At 43.9% G+C, this 18,161-nt stretch overlaps 1 pseudogene; it reads left to right on the forward strand.

The window, feature by feature from the left end:
- The window catches only part of LOC129837398 (trafficking kinesin-binding protein 1-like), a 40,119-nt pseudogene that overhangs the window by 8,921 nt on the left and 13,037 nt on the right, over window positions 1-18,161 (forward strand).

Raw genomic sequence — 18,161 nt, forward strand, 5'->3', positions numbered from 1 at the left:
CTCTGGGGGAAAAGGTGCAGATTTCGCTCTAGTGCAAAAAGTCTTGTAAATCTTGCCCCATTTTAGTACAGAGCCTTTCTCTGGTTTGTGTAAAAGCTTCTACCTTGAAGTTGAATAATTACGTACTTACCATTTGAATAAAATCTCTACTGGCAGAGGGATCAGATGGGCTTCGTCACATGACCAAACTGTTGCCCGGGCGACCATGGGTTCAGAGTCCTTGGCCCTCTCAGCCAATTAGAGGCGAGATTTGCATTTGACAAGCTTCTCCCTCTCAGCCGGTTTGCAAATTCTGATTTGTTATTCAATCTGGTGGTGACATGCTAAATCGAGTGTGACCCATTCATCCCTTTCTTTCCTCTTTCCTAAGTACCCTTCTCTCAAGGGCCCCTCTCCTCCCTCCTGTGCCCTCTCTCGCCGTCTCAGTTTCCCCCCTCTTTCCTACCCCCTCCCTTCCCACTTTCCTAAGTACTGTACCCTGCAAGTGTCCCTCCTCCCTCCTCAACCGTCACTATCTGTCTATTTTCTACCCCCTCCTACCCTCCTACCCTCCCATCCCACCCTCCCTCGCTTCTTTCTGTGACACCCTCGTCTGCCCTTCCTTCCTCTCTCGTTCCTGTGTGACTCCACACACGTACACACCCCTTCTGAACGGCCAAAGAGCACCAAAGACAGGCTTTTCCAACCGGCCTCTACGAGTTCAACGTGAGTCCTCTGGAAGGTCAGTCAGACTCAGAAGGACATCCATTAGAGTTAGAGAGTTACACTTATGCCTGACTTATTGAAGTTCACTCGGAAAAGTCTCCTTATTATTCCTTCAACTTTGGCACTGCTCATCTTGGATGAACGGCCCTATGCAACTATAACACATTAAGGTAACGTTTTAACTTCTCATTTACATTAGGAAAGTGGTTTGCAATCCTTGAAATTCAGATTGAAGTAACTTTCCTTGTTTGAGTTAAACCACGTAGCATACTGCTGTGCATTCCACATTTCTCAAGAGTAACTTGTGTAGGCTACACAAAAAATAGCCTGTAAGTTTGATTATATCCTTATGGATATACTGTACAGAACACGTTCTCAGGGATCAGACGTTTTTGGCTTTGTCCTTAGTGGCCCAGTCTTCCGCACCCCACTGTGTGTTTGTCTGGGGAACTGGACAATTGTTTTCTCACAGTTCCTGCAGATTCTCTGGACTGTTAATTTGCTGGCAGATCTGGGAACAAGGGCCTAGTGGAGCCCAGGGTTGTACAGTGGGCACACTGGGCAGCGTAACAGGGTCTTTCCCTTGGCATTCTGCCTGGCCCAACGACAACCACACAGAGAAAGAGATGGCCAATAACCATACTCACTGGTGACCCCCTCTAAATGGGATACAAGGCTGCGCTTGGCTGGGTAGTTAATAGACCCACAATGTTACAATACAATGCCTGCCAACTTGGCCTTGGCAGCATGTAAATATGACATAAAGATACGACGTGTGTGTGTGTGTGTGTGTGTGTGTGTGTGTGTGTGTGTGTGTGTGTGTGTGTGTGTGTGCGCGCGCGCGCATGGGCATGCTCCATTTGTTTTCTGTGTGAGACTGTGCGCTGCAGGTTAGTTGAGTGCCAGTACCAAATGCCAATTGATTCTCCTCAATATTTTTTTATTTGTCATTTAAGATGTGGGAATAAGACATTTATAATTGTATAATAACATGATATTTTGGACTGCATCCATGCACCCTTACTTAGCATTCTAGTGAAAACACAAGTACTACTTATCATTCTAGTCAATAGACACGCCATGCTACAGAACTACCAGACATTATGCATCATGGTGATGGGGGTGGATACAGTAAAAGCCAGACCTAGAGTATGTGTACGACCCTGCTGCTCCCTCTGACAGCTGTAAGTGGAGGGAGTGGATGGATGGATGTGGCAGGAGTGACCAGAGCAATACACTCAGTTAATTAAGGAGGTTGGAGAGGGGGAGGAAGGAGGAGAGATTGTCATTCTCATCTGTCTCTTGAGTGGGTGTGTGGCGAGCTGCACCCAGCTGAGTTTTAAAAATGTATTTAACCTTTATTTAAGTAGGCAAGTCTTATTTTCAATAACTGCCTTGTTCAGGGGAACGACAGATTTTTACCTTGTCAGCTTAGGGATTCAATCTTGCAACCTTTCGGTTACTAGTCCAACGCTCCCTCCACTAGGCTACCTGCATGTGTGTGTCACATGTTTTGTCCACCCACATGCACGGTCAGTGCTTTGTTAACCAAATAGTCCTCATATAATATGTCCTTGACTCAGACTGCAATACATAGCTAATGTATTATATGATATCCACTGCCCTTTACCACTGACCTTGATATTGCCTAGGTCTGATGTATCCAAACACTAACCGCAATATGACAATAAAACTGGATGGGACAATTATTTAGAGTTCCATCAATAAACTATGGCTACTTTGCTGTCCCCCCCCCCATATTTTCTCTTTGAATTACGTCACTAGCCAGGCTATTCAGTTACAGAACGATGGCCCGCAGCATTTCCTGGCGGACATGTAGGTGAATTGATATGCCTTATGAAGAGAGACACTCATGTTTCTCTTTGCTTTTGTAAACAGTATGAATTAGCATTTACTCTAATACTATAATACAGGTTACAGCTATCCTTAGCACGCGGTCCTAGTTAGAATGTACAGCACTTTGTGTTGTGCCTCGTCAAGCTTTGTTTAGTAACTGTGTCGGTTTAAATGTCATAAGGTGGTGTGTTGTGCTCCGGTTGTAACTTGATCTGTGTGTAGCTAGGGTTACACTCTAGCTTTCTGACCCTAAAAACTCTGGGGAAAGGCCAAGCCTAGTGAGACAATTGGAGCATACATGGCACTGTACATGGCTTTAAAAAAGATGAAGATGCTTGTAAATTCGTGGTTGAAGTGTCTGAAGTAAGAAAAACTTCAACTTATCCTTAAATGTGACCTATATCTGTATGTCTTTTAACCAGGCTGTGATAGAAAATAAGAGCATCATTTCAGTATCTCACCTGGAAAAACTGGTGAAATACATTTCAGTAAAGGGGTGAGAGTTTTCTTGATACATTCGCATTTGATGGCATTCCATGTTCAAACGTAAAACAGCATTTAATGTTATGCCATTCCGTACTAAAACGTAAAATACTATGATGTTGATGAATTAAAGACAGTCGGCTTGAATTCATCTTTCTATCTAACCAGTCTTCCATCCAACCTTCTTTATGCGATTAAAGTACATGTCCGATAAAAACAAATGTAATGACAAGACTGATGGAAACAGAAAATGTTTCAGTAAACTTTCCAAAAACAAAATGAACTAGACTAGGTGGGATCTTTTTGTGTCTGCAAAATGAAGTATGCGTAAAATGTCGTTGGAAGTGCTTTTATGCAAATATTAATATAATAATCATAATGTCAAAGGTAAATTAGAGTCACACATGGAGTTTATTAGGCTACTGAACACCCTGAACTTCACAGCGTGGTGAAAGTGCAAGGTGATGAGCTTGATGCTCCTTTCCAATAAATACCCAGGGTCTCATTCTGGTGACATGATCATCAATGCCGTTTGACAAATAAAAATAATCTTGCACTTTTGTCGTAGATACAGTAGCCTACTGTATCTGCGCCCTGTGCGCTGTTGGCTGGAGAATACTTGCCAATACCAAAGTTGGCACATTTGCTATGTCACGTTATTTTTGTTGTTGTTGTGATAAATAGAGTTGAAAATGCGATGGAAACCCATTTAACTTGTATTTTTTATTCAGTACATGGGAACTTAACTGCAAAATGTATTTGATGTGCGTTACGTCATCACACACCTTTCATCTGCAACAAGTCAATTTGATGGAAACACATCTCTGGTGGGAAAATGCACATTGTGTTTTTAAGCCGCTTTTAGAATATTCACATAAATCTGTTGCCAATTGGATGGAAACCTAGCAACACAATTATTTTTCTCTCCCTCTCTCAGACCAGCCCTGGTACCAGATGTGCGATCAGCCTGCTGTTTCTCCCTGATCCACCAGGGGGCCTCAGTCACTCACAGGGACCAGCCCTGAGTCCTCACCCTGAACACTCCGGCCCCAGTCAAGCTGTCCCACCCTCATCCCTCTCCCTCTCCTCCTCATCTCTTCTTCTGGCCCTCACACTCCCCACTGGACCCCCTGTTGACCCTCTCCCTTTATAGGGGGCAGGGGGAGGCGTCCGGCGGCCTCGATGAGGAGACCCTGCCCCTTTATGAGGGCCTTAATATGGAGTGCGACCTCCTGGAAAGAGTGGATAGGGGAAGCCATGATGTGTCCACCCTCACTGGTAGGTCACAGTAAATGAATGTAGTAGATGGGTTATAGGGAATTGGATAAGCAGTTCACTTTCATGTTGGACCGCATGAAGCTAGTGGGAAGATGGGTCTCTTAGAACCATTGCAGGGGACATTTAGATTGGACTATCATCCTGCATCCAGGAACAGTGTTCAATTACATGTTTTTAATGTAATACATGCATTATAATGTGGCGAGTGGGAACTGTGTCATCCGGTCAGTGCCTCAGGGGGGCAGCAGAGACTTGTATATTTCAGAGCGCTCAATCCAATGTGATGAATGCTGTCTCTTTGTTCTCCCATATCTCCCCTGCCACACCCTCATACACCTCCCTCCCTCCCTTTCCACTGTCAGAACTTTGTTCAGGTGGCGATAGTGAGGTGGAGATAGTGAGCCTGCTGTCTGAGGGACTGCCTAACTACACTCTGCGGGCGGACTGCATGTATGGCTACGACCACGACGACTGGCTCCACACCCCTCTGCTGCCCCCGGAGGTTGCCCTGGGACTCACACATGACCAGATAGAAGAGACGCTCAAGTACTTCTGTAAGTCCACCACTCTGTCCACGCTAGGCATCTAACACAGGAGAAGGCAACTGGTACTGAAGTGCCAAATGTACCGCACCTGTTTTACTAGTTACTCACCTCACCAACTTAGCTTGGAGGGAATGAACCACTTAAATCCAATGATGAGTTGACTCATGTGGTGCGGCGGCTGGCTTGAGTGAAAGCACCTACCTGGTCTCCTAGATCTAAGATCTTGGAGCCCGTATTCATAAAGAGTTTTAGAGTAGGAGTGCTGATCTAGGACCAGGTTCCCCTGTCTACATAATCTTATTCCTTATGAGCTAAAAAGCACAACTGCTCCTTAATCAGCACTCCTACTCTGAGAGATGCTTATGAATACGGGCACCAGAGGTGAACGTAAGGCGGTACGGTCCGGAAGGGTGTCCCGGCAAAACAAAATAGTGGGGGTACGCCTTACTGGTAAAACATGAGCCTTTTTTAAAGAAAATGTCAAGAAAACTGTAGGCTATATTACACCATTATTTATCATTACTGCATGTCAGAGGCAAGAAGAATTCGCGGATGGACTTGAAGATGTCTGGTATAGCCTACGCTCCAAATTGCGATGTGATTTGACGAAAACACAGACATTTTGCCAAGGCAGAGATGAGTGGCTGACACCGAGACGCACTTGGACAGCAGTGGACGCATACATTCGGGCCCTTTTTGGTGTTTTGTGTAACAGATGTCTCTTTCAATTCACCACTGTTTGGAGGCTGGAAATATGTTGCCAGTGGATGAACGTGCACAGTTAGTCTAGTAAAACAGCTCTTTGACGCAGGGCTGGATTAATGCAGGGGTTTACAGGGGCTGAAGCCCTTGGGCCCAGGACTGTGGGGGGCCCAAGAGGTAGCAAAAAAATAAATATATATATATACAGTGCGTTCAGAAAGTATTCATACCCCTTCCCTTTTTCAAAATGTTCTTACGTTATAGCCTTATTCTAAAATTGATTTAAAAAAAAAATTTCCTCATCAATCTACACACAATATCCCATAATGACAAAGCAAAAACAGGTTGTAAGACATTTTTGCAAATTTATAAAACATAAAAACATAAATACCTTATTTACATAAGTATTCAGATCCTTTGCTATGAGACTCAAAATTGAGCTCAGGTGCATCCTGTTTCCATTGATCATCCTTGAGATGTTTCTTCAACTTGATTGTAGTCCACCTGTGGTCAATTCAATTGATTGGCCATGATTTGGAAAGGCACACACCTGTCTATATAAGGTCTCACAGTTGACAGTTCATGTCAGAGCAAAAATCAAGCTATGAGGTCGAAGGAATTGCCCGTAGAGCTCTGAGACAGGAATGTGTCGAGGCACAGATCTGGTGAAGGGTACCAAAACATGTCTGCAGCATTGAAGGTCACTAAGAACATCATTCTTAGATGGATGAAGTTTGCAACCACCAAGACTCTTCCTAGAGCTGGCCTCCTGGCAAAACTGAGCAATCGGGGAGAAGGGCCATGGTCAGGGAACTGACCAAGAACCCGATGGTCACTCTGACAGAGCTCCAGAGTTCCTCTGTAGAGATGGGAGAACCTTCCGGAAAGACAACCATCTCTGCAACAGTCCACCAATCAGGCCAGACGGAAACCACTCCTCAGTAAAAGGCACATGACAGCCCGCTTGGAGTTTGCCAAAAGGCACCTAAGACTCTCAGACCATGAGAAACAAGATTCTCTGGTCTGATGAAACCAAGATTGAACTCTTTGGCCTGAATACCAAGCGTCTGGTCTGGAGGAAACCTGGCACCATCCCTACGGTGAAGCATGGTGGTAGCAGCATCATGCTGTGGGAATGTTTTTCAAAGGCAGGGACTGGGAGACAAGTCAGGACCGAGGGAAAGAGGAACGGAGCAAAGTACAGAGAGATCCTTAATGAAAACCTGCTCCAGAGCACTCAGGACCTGACTGGGGCGAAGGTTCACCTTCCAACAGGACAACGACCCTAAGCACACAGCCAAGACAACGCAGGAGTGGCTTCGGGACAAGTCTCTGAATGTCCTTGAGTGGCCCAGCCAGAGCCCGGTCTTGAACTTGATCGAACATCTCTGGAGAGACCTGAAAATAACTGTGCAGCGACACTTCCCATCCAACCTGAGAGCTTGAGAGGATCTACAGAGAAGAGTCTGTAACGTAATAAAATGTGGGAAAAGGCAAGGGGTCTGAATACTTTCCGAATGCACTTTATCATTTTTTTTTTACTGCAACCGCCAACCACAGGAGGACTCAGGAGCCCACTGTCAATGAGTGTACACAGCCTGCTCCTGCTGCCGGGGGGGGGGGGGGGGGGATAAGAAGGTAGGGGGGGGGGGGGGGGGATAAGAAGGTAGGGGGCCCCCCCCCCCCCCCCTGACGATTAGCAGGGCAGCAGGAGCAGGCTGTGTACACTCATTGACAGTGGGCTCCCGAAGCCACTCCTGCGTTGTCTTGGCTGTGTGCTTAGGGTCGTTGTCCTGTTGGAAGGTGAACCTTCGCCCCAGTCAGGTCCTGAGTGCTCTGGAGCAGGTTTTCATTAAGGATCTCTCTGTACTTTGCTCCGTTCCTCTTTCCCTCGGTCCTGACTCCCCAGCTGGGGAGCCCTGTCTTGATTGGTTAACTGATTAATAAACTTTAAAAAAAAATCATTGCATAATAAATCAATGTTACTGGCCAATTGTGTGTCGGGCTTTGCCCAAGCCCGTTGGGAACCCAAGAGGCAAAACAAATTGTGTTATTATTATTTATTTTATCCAACCACAGGAGTCCACTCTCAATGTTCAAAATACAACAGAGAGCATCATTTAGCCAAAGAGGATCAATAGTTTCTAAACAATAACTGTGGGTTAAATTTGATCACAAGCCATACATGTAACTGCCAAAATAAACGAAACACCAACATAAAGTGTCTTAAAATGGTTTTGGCCACCACAAGCTGCCAGAACAGCTTCAATGTGCCTTTGCATAGATTTTACAAGTGGACCTAAGCCATGCCAGGAAAATGCACCCGACACCATAACATACTGTATGCCTCGTAAAAAAAAAAAGAGAAAATAAGCCCTTGGGCTTATGATTTCTTAATCCAGCCCAGCTTTGAAGTCAATGTTTGACAATCAGATCAAACATCATGACTGGTTGTGTTTATGCCACAATAAAAGGTAATACATTTTTCAAGTTAAATTACAAATCTTTACGACTAAGCCCACAGAGATGATATTAAATTGATTGGGATTCTATGTTTTAGGCCCATACATTTTTTGGGGGGACACACTCAAATGGATGCACATATAGGAGGTCCCGTACCAGGAAGAAATTAGTTCTACTTTCAGCCCTTACGGGAACTGATGCTTAAAAATACACAACTTGATGTACTGTACCTGTGGCATTCAGGACCAGGGCTACATACTCCCAAAGCTATTGCATGTACCTCTGTGGAGGCATGTCTTATATTTCAGGTTTGAGAACATGCTATCCACTATCTAGTATCCTAACCTGGTAAGATTAAGTCAATACATTACTTATTCCTCAGTTGAATATGTACTGAATGTCGCAGGGCTATTCAATTCTGGTCCTGGAGGGCAGAAACACTTCTGCTTTGCATCCTCTCTTTCCAATTAGGGACTAATTCAGACCTGGGACACCAGGTGAGTGCAATTAACTACTAAGTAGAAACAAAAAAAATGAACTTTTTTCGGCCCTCCAGGACCGGAATTGAACAGCCCATAGTGTTTTATAGGCAATGTTTTAGCCTACAGCAATTCCATTTTACAGTCCTACTGTGAATTGACCCCTCACATATGATTTGGAATTGGTCAATGGAAACTTGTTCACAGATTACACATATCCTTTAATCACTGGACTTTATACTATTAAACATTGATAGGATAATCTCTCACTCTTTTGCCATTATCAGGTCATCCATATGGTGTGGATCTAAAGAGCTTGTGGTCTGACTCCTTGCCTGTAAGACAAATACAATTGGCAGAAGTATTCACCCCCTTGGTGTTTTTTCCTATATTGTTTCATTACAACCTGTAATGTAAATGGATTTTTATTTGGATTTCATGTAGTGAACATACACAAAATAGTCCAACTTGGTGAAGTGAAATGAAAAAAATAACTTATTTCAAAAAACAAAATAAAAAAAACAACGTAAAAGTGGTGCGTGCATATGATCTAGTGCAACCAATTACCTTCAGAAGTCACATAATTAGTTAAATAAAGTCCACCTGTGTGAAATCTAAGTGTCACATGATCTCAGTGTATATATACACCTGTTCTGAAAGTCTGCAACACCACTAAGCAAGGGGCACCACCAAGCAAGCGGCACTATGAAGACCAAGGAGCTTTTCAAATAGGTCAGAGGCAAAGTTGTGGAGAAGTACAAATCAGGATTGTGTTATAAAAAATATCTGAAACTTTGAACATCCCACCATTAAATCCATTATTTAAAAAATGAAAGAATATGGCACCACAACAAACCTGCCGAGAGTGGGCTGCCCAGTGGCAACAAAGAGACCAAAGATAACCCTGACGGAGCTGCAAAGCTCCACAGCGGAGATTGGAGTATCTGTCCATAGGACCACTTTAAGCCATACACTCAACAGAGCTGGGCTTTACGGAAGTGTCCAGAAAAAAGCCATTGCTTAAAGAAAAAAAATAAGCAAACACGTTTGGTGTTCGCCAAAAGGCATGTGGGAGACTCCCCAAACATATAGAAGAAGGTACTCTGGTCAGATGAGACAACAATTTAGCTTTTTGGCCATCAAGGAAAACGCTATGTCTGGCGCACACCCAACACCTCGCATCACCTCGAGAACACCATCCATTTTTCATCGGCAGGGACTGGGAAACTGGTCAGAACTGAAGGAATGATGGATGGCGCTAAATGCAGGGAAATTCTTGAGGGGAAACCTGTTTCAGTCTTCCAGGGATTTGAGACTGGGACGGAGGTTCACCTTCCAGCAGGACAATGACCCTAAGCATACTGCTAAAACAACACTCGCGTGGTTTAAGGGGAAACGTTTAAATGTCTTGGAATGGCCTAGTCAAATCCCAAACATCAATCCAATTGAGAATCTGTGGTATGACTTAAAGAGTGCAGTACACCAGCGAAACCCATCCAACTTGAAGGAGCTGAAGCAGGTTTGCCTTGAATAATGGGCAGAAATCCCAGGGGCTAGATGTGCCAAGCTTATAGAGACATACCCCAAGAGACTTGCAGCTGTAATTGTTGCAAAGGGTGTCTCTACAAAGTATTGACTTTGGGGGGGTGAATAGTTATGCACGCTGAAGTTTTATGTTTTTGTCTTGTTTGTTTCACAAGAAAAAATATTTTGCATCTTCAAAGTGGTAGGCATGTTGTGTAAATCAAATGATACAAAACACCCCCAAATCCATTTTAATTCCAGGTTGTAAGGCAACAAAATAAGAAAAATGCCAAGGGGGGTGAATACTTTCGCAAGACACTGTATCTCAATAGTATTAGTAGTGTCCACAAGAGAAGACATTGATTGTGAATGTAGCAATTTGTCCTGCAATAATATATCTGATATTGGACCAATTTATCCTGGTGTTTTTAAGTCACACTTGAAGACACTCATAATAGAATCACACAGTAGTGGTGACAAAATTCTTGGAGTTGGATGGGGTGGTATGGGTCCAAAGGGTTTGGTTGGTAGCATGTTGCCAACAGGAAGTACCGTATATAATGACCATGGTATCTCCTGCTAGTTTATCTTGAACTCTAAATCTGAGGTGAACATTCTTCCTATCGGTCTGACTCAGATTGCGAGTTAAGGTCTGGCTAAAGATTATATCTGTTTCAATTGTCCTTTCAACAAAGTGTTTTCGCTTGACTCCTACGTAGACGTGGAAAAACAAATCTAATGAGATTTGTAAATGTTTTTTCAACAATATTGTGATCGTTTTAATGGGGTAATGTTATAAAAGTAAATGCTAAAATATGAGCTAGAGATAGATATGGGTGAAATTGATCATAGTCACAAGATCATAGTCTGATTCTAGGAAGAAACAATTGATTCGATACATGGGTGCCTTTATATAAAAAATAGATAAAATAAACTTGTTTTGCCTGCATACTTTATCCCTCAATCTAACACAACAAACACTCAGTTTACCCAAATCCAACACTCAACATCATCATGCTACTGACTATTACAAGGCTACTCCACTGTCATAATCACGTTAACGGGACACTATTATATCAGAATCTCCATTAATCAATACAGTACTACACGTATGTATGGTCTGTTTAGTAGAGGAGCTAACAGAAGATCCTTCCCCCTCCCTCTACTCCTCCCCCCTCCCTCTGGTGACTTTAGGGGAGGTGTCTAATCCTCTAGCCACATCCCTTCCCCTGATGCTTGGGGCCACAGATGCCAAATGCCACTAAACTGATTAGCCTCTTAGCTATAATCAGTTTCCTTCTGCACCTCCAGTCCAGGACTGACTTTAACAGTGGCCTTTACAAAGGGCTTGGTCCCGAGCACTGACTGCTCTTCCGACATCACGGCGACACTGACCGTACTCTCGTCATTGTGTAGGACTTGGTCGTCTTAGCAACCCATCAGTAGTGTATATTTTAAAGATCTGTTTGTGAGCATAGTCTAGACCAGAGAGGTGTCGGAAAGGTGACAGGTTGAAAGCTCAGAGATTGGGTTTGCCGTGTAAACAGTGTGTATTTGTGGCCTTTGGTGTAATTTTTAGAGAGACATCCTGAAGAGGTTATTAATTAATGTGAAGGCAAGTCGATGGTCTCAAATATAGACGGACGTTTAAGATTGGTTGAACATTTTGGCCAGGTCTCCCCTGTTTTTTTTTTTTACCTCAATGGGACAGCCTGGTCATTTTAAAGGTTGAATAAATGAAAATATACGTTGCCATGTATTCGAAAAACAAAACAAGTGGGCGCCGGCTAAACAGACGATATGCCTGTCTTTTCTGGCAGTACAATATCATCAAAGATGGCATTTTCTTGTATCTGATGCGGGATATATGTATCTGATGCAACTATACCGGACGACTATACCGTCCTTTCACTAAAGTAGGGCTGGGACAATACCAGTATTGCAATATTTAAAAACCAGCTGTATGTAAAATATTGTGCTGTAGCTTGGAAAATAAATAGATGTGACTCTGGATGACAACATAATGATGTTTCCAACATTAGAACTGTTTTCTGAAAGAAGTTAAATCCGCTTCGTGTTTTGTTTCCTTGCCAAGATACTAACGAGTATCGCGAGACTGGTATTGTCCCGACCCTACGCTCAAGCCGATCGTGACTAGGGGTACGTTGCCATGTTGGTTCCCATAAGATTGAATGTAAGACAGGATAGACTGTACTCTCCTTTACTCAAGCCAATCGTAACGGTCGGTACAGTGCCAGGGATACTAGGGTTGCCAGATTCCATTAAGATAGTGAGAATTATCCCCCATAAGGCAGCATAGGCTGTACTCTCCTTTCATTCAAGCTGCTTTGGGCTGGGGGTACAGTCAGTGCCAGATTTGCAATGTCCCATAGGATTGTATGGCTTACTCCTTCATAAGGCAGGATAGGCTGTACCCTCCTTTCACTCTGTCTTCTTTGCAGAGCACAGGACAGACAGGTAAACAACCAGTCAGCCGACACACAGCTGTGCCTTATACCTGGTCCCGTGTTGTCATTAGCTTCGCGGCACGTCCCCTAAACTTCTGTACAGCTCTTATTTGGGTGTCCCTCTTCTGGAAATCTACCTTGGTGCACACCTGTTCTGATCTAAATCTGTTCCCTCCCTCCTGTTTTTGCTCTCTGTTCCATCTGTGGCTTGACCCATTCACTGCTTCTCTCACTTTCTACCCTCCTCTAGCTGTCTCCTTTATAACAATTCAGTATGTTTCTCTACTCCCTTTTCTCTGTTATTTCCGGATACTTTCATGCACCTTCTGTCTCCTGGCTTCTTTTTTTTCCCATCTCAAAGACTCTCTCCTTCTCTGCCACCCTTTTTAAAAGATTCAACTTCCTTCCAGTTACAGACGTATTCATAAGTAGTCCTTTGTGTCTGGCTCTGTTGCTTGAAATACCAGTTCAGCTTACAGTCTTAACAGAACTGGCAGGGATATGGGTGGATGCCCATGTAAGTAAATAGACACACCTGAAAGGGAGCTTACCCCTATCTCTGGGTGCGTCTGAAATGGCATCCTATTCCCTATGTAGTGCACTACTTTTGACCCGGGCTCTGTTCAGAAGTAGGGCACTAGACAGGGAGTAGGGTGGCATTTCAGATGCAACCTTTGTGTTTTGCCGTTGCGCTGGACAGCTGAGCATTTCAAAGAGCAGAACGTGACTGATTCCACTCTTCATATGTCGTTGTTGATCAATGCTTGCTATGTGACCACTTCATAGTGTACTTTACACTGGTTCAGTGTCTTTATCTGATCAGTGATATGGAGCTTATGGTGTTGTTTTGCTCTGACTGTGTTTCCACGGAAACCGTAGGCGCCCATAAAACTATTTGGCCATTGACCTCTAAGGGTGTGTTCTTTCATCTTAGTCAAATATTGAACTGTGAACTGCGTTCCATTGGTTGATTGCAAGGAAGTGATATCAGTGCAAAGTGGTTTCTTGTGTCAATATTGACTAGGAACTTATGTTTTTGTCCATATCTGTAGAGGCAGAATGGATTTGTCCTTGAATTAGTGTAGCATCTCTTGGTAACACTTTACTTGATCCTTCCACTGTTATTAGTATGATATTACATAAGTCATGATAACTGACATCATTTTATGTCAATATAACATTGTCAGGTTGCTTGCAGTGCTATTTTATGCACGCTAACAATGGCTAGGCTGGGGTGTGGAACTGTGTGGGGGGTCCCGGATGGTTGAGGGGCAGTTCTTGGGGAACTGTGGGGGGATCTTGGAGGGCTGGTGGCCTGGCGGTTGGGAGCTTGGGCCGGTGTCTGATGGATCGCCGGTTCAGGTCCGTGTTTCTGACCTTGTGGGAGACCTGTCGACGTGCCCTTGAGCAGGGCGTTGACCCTGGATGCTTCTGTGTGTCGCTCTGGATGGGAGTCTGTTAGATAACTAAAGCGATGTAGTTGTTGAGCGGCTTCACTGCTAGTATATTGTATGTTTTTTTTTAAATATTCAATAAAAAAACAATACAAAAACAAAACAATGGCTAGGTTGGCATAGTGTCAAATAAGTCAGCTAATTATGACTGCTTAGTGCTTATGGTATGTGTTATTTCATGCCTTTCCAAAAATGTCAGGTTTGTCATAGATAATGTGAGGGAAATGTTACCAAACTTTACTACTACACAGGTTTTAATGAACTTTGGTTTGGTGCACTTTTTATTGGAGACAAAGGGCCTGAAACCGTATATTCTGTACTGTGGCCTTCTTTAGCCATCTTGGCCCTAGCTTAATCTAACTTTCCATTGTCTTTCTAATACCGTGACTCAACAAATCCGATTGTAGCAGCGACCTGTTTCTGTTGACTAAATTAATCAATTAGGTTTGGAAGGGTAAGGAAGTCCCCTTGTATTGGATGGGCTGGTATTTTTAGGGAGCTGGCAGCCTCCATTTAGTCTTGGCTGGCTAATGCGTTGTGTTGGGGTGCTGTGTACACAACCCTGGTACGAAAGCGATGTGGATAGGGGGATGAAACGGGATAGGGGGGTGTAAAGAGCGAAAGGAAAAGAGAAGGGGGAGACGGTGAAAGTTGTGTCCGAGCCGCCCCTTGCGTGCCGTACTCGACCTGAAAGAAACCGTCTGTGGGTGAAACATTTATGATGGGGAGGTTAATATTTGATTGGGAGAGGACACTTGAGTGCCAGGGTAGCAACAGGGATGGCACTGGGTGGATGAAGTGATGATGATGGTTGGTGGGGATGAAGGCTAGACTTCAGGGATGTGTTTTTCCCTATACAAAGTTGTTATATGTCAGTAAAGCATATCTGATATATTGTTTTGCCACGTATCAGTTGATGTGAAATAAGCAGCTTTAGTACTTTGGGATTACTTTATTTTAACTCTGTCAATACAGACCATTATTTGCAAAACATGAAAACAATGGGCATCTCTCCAGTTTATACATTCACTATTGTGTTTGCATTATTTTACTGTGCATGTGAGGTGTGTGCTAACATACTAAAGAGCTCAGTAAATTGAGAGGCCCTGCTGAAAACCCAGCTTGACGTCAATTCATATATCACTTTCTCTCAGACACCTATCCTCTCTCCACACAAACAGCAACAGTCTACACAAACATCAACAGTCGATTTACAATCCCAGTCCGTGTGTACAGTATCAGTGTTGCATCCCTCTCCCTCTAGAAGTGGGTGTGGCTCAGTCTGCACCAATATTATGTGTGCAGGAAGACAACAGTCATGGCCTTGGTTGGAGCGTACCATCTCACTGCCTCACGGGGATGCAGGGACTAAGCGCATTCTCTCGCTAAACCAGATTATAATTTGTATTGTGTTTTATATTAAAGACTTGCATTTCTATATGTATAGTTCTTAGGCAAAGTTGGGTATGATCTATTATAGCTTTTATGCGTCGTTCTGGTCTCAAGCTACCTCCGACACCGCTCCTTCTCTTTCTGCGCTGTCCCACAGTCCAGTGTGGCCAGGTCGATATAAGCAGGAGGGTGACGACAGATGGACCTCCCAGTCAGAGGGATTACATATTAACACCAAGGACAGCTCAGTCTCCTCTCACACACGTAACACATACCCACACAGTCACAGGGACACACAGAGGAGGATACTGTTTTCAACGCGCAACGGAGCATCGCCTTATTGGAATGGGCATAGAGCTGAAACGGGGAACAGAAGAACAAGAATAAAAAGAGCAATATAACAGAAGGAGGGATGGAAGAGAGCTTCTGTCCGGTCACCATGGAGGTGTGGAGTTCCTCTGCTTCCGAGGAGGAGGAGGAAGAGAAGGAGAGCGGCCACGGGAGCCAGGAGGAGGAAGAAGAGGAGGTGGAGGAAGGAGGAAAGCCACACAATAAGGAGATTCTGTGCAGGGAACTGATACAAGGTGAGGGGGTAAAGGGAGGATGAGAGACGGACAGAGAAAAGAGAGGGATTGAGAGAGGATCGAGGGAGCAATGGAGGAGGTTGAGAGGAAAGGAGGGAGTTGCAGGCGACCAGGGTGATTCTGCAGCCATATCTGTCTCGTTGGTAGTGTTGCTGTGATTTCATTCACATGCAGTAACACATGGTTAAGTTGTTGACTGGCTTCATGTGTATATATGAATATGTGAAGCCTGATCTTTGTCTCTACTTTTCAGTTATTGAAGTCACATATGCCAAATGTATAACTTACCTTCAGTGAACACGGGCTGCCAGGTATACTGAGCTTGCAGTTCTCCCCATAGAGTGTGAAGGTCACTGTGCCACAGTGTGTGTTCTTAGCAGCAGTTTGTGTGTTTTCTGTGGTGTATTGTCTCTGTGCCTTTGAGTGTCATTGACTTTGGGCTGCAGTAGACAGACTGGCTGGAAAAGGTTTGTGGACTTTTAGGACTCAATATGAAGGTCAAACACATGGAAGTACTGGCTACCCACTGGGCACAGACGTCAGTTTGGTTAGGTTGTCAACTAATGTGTTTTCAACGTGAAATAAAAAATATGTTACGTAAATATATATTTTATTGGATTTATGTTAAAAGTTGGGTGTCTAAATGCCCTTACGATTGAGGACTTTTTGCAAATCCAATTAGTTTTCCACGTTGATGTCATCATATTGATTTTTTTTGGGTTGAAATGACAGGAAACAAGGGTTGATTCAACCAGTTTTTGCCCAGGGGGTGTGTTCTAGTACTGTCCAATTGCCCTGAGGAGAACACTGTTTTGTAAAGATGGGATCTATCATATCTTAACTCCATTGAATTAATTAATTGAATCAACCCCTCATGTTTGAATTGGGTAATTGTCCATAATTGTTTCAGTGGGCATTTAATAGAATTTTCAATTCATGCCCTAAATTGATGAAATGACAAGCTGGTCCCAACCATGCTATTCTGTTATGGTCCTTCAATGTGGCAGGTATCATGATGATGCCCTAGATTCACACCTTAGTTAATTGTCTTCACTCAGTGCCTCTAGCAATACTACATATGCTGGGTTACAGTATAGTATACACTGTGGCCAGTTTATTTGGTACGAAAATGGTTCTCCTACGGACAGTGAGTCACGTGGCCGTGGCTTGCTATATAAAGCAGGCATCAAGATATTCAGTTTCTGTTCGATTGAATGTTAGAATGGGCAAAACGAGTGACCTAAGCAACTTTGAGCGTGGCATGATCGTCGGTGCCAGGCGCACCGGTTCCAGTAGCTTGGAACACGCAACTCGTCGGTCCTTGTCGGGGATGGGCTATTGCAGCAGACGACCACATCGGGTTCCACTCCTATCAGGTAAAAACAAGAAGAAGCGGCTCCAGTGAGCACGTGATCACCAACACTGGACAGTTGACGAGTGGAAAAACGTTGCCTGTTCTGACGAATCCCGGTTCCTGTTGCGTCATGCTGAGTCAGGATTTGGCGTAAGCAGCATGAGTCCATGACCTCATCCTGCCTGGTGTCAACGGTACAGGCTGGTGGTGTAATGGTGTGGGGAATGTTTTCCTGGCACACGTTAGGTCCCTTGATACCAACTGAGCAACATGTCTATGCCCCGAAGAATTCAGGCTGTTCTGGAGGCAAAGGGGGGTACAACTCGGTACTAGATGGGTGTACCAAATAAACTGGCCACCGAGTGTATAATTTTTTTATTTAACCTTTATTTAACCAGGTAGGCTATTTGAGAACAAGTTCTCATTTACGACTGTGACCTGGCCAAGATAAAGCAAAGCAGTAAGACACAAACAACAACACAGAGTTACACATGGAATAAACAAACACGCAGTCAATAATACAATAGAAAAAATCTAGAATGATACTACTACAGTATAATACTGAGTATAGTGAATAGATATAGTGAAATAAGAATACGGCAGATTATTCATTCTACCTCAGAATATTCTAGATCGATTCTTTGCAATATAGATCAGAAATGACTGTACACTATCAAGGGTTTGACTTGCAGATTAAAGGGGCACCCTGCTTTGACACGCAGATATATAGTTGCTAAGAAGTGGCCTATTTCAGCTAGAGAATGTCTTTCTTTTCAGCCTCCATTTGGTCCTTTGTCTGAACGGACAGCGTGCTGGCTGGCTGGGACCTTTTCTGTCAGTGCACTGCGACTGGCATAGATGCTGGCACAGACC

The sequence above is a fragment of the Salvelinus fontinalis genome, chromosome 3 (assembly GCF_029448725.1).
Source record: "Salvelinus fontinalis isolate EN_2023a chromosome 3, ASM2944872v1, whole genome shotgun sequence".
NCBI lineage: Eukaryota > Metazoa > Chordata > Actinopteri > Salmoniformes > Salmonidae > Salvelinus > Salvelinus fontinalis.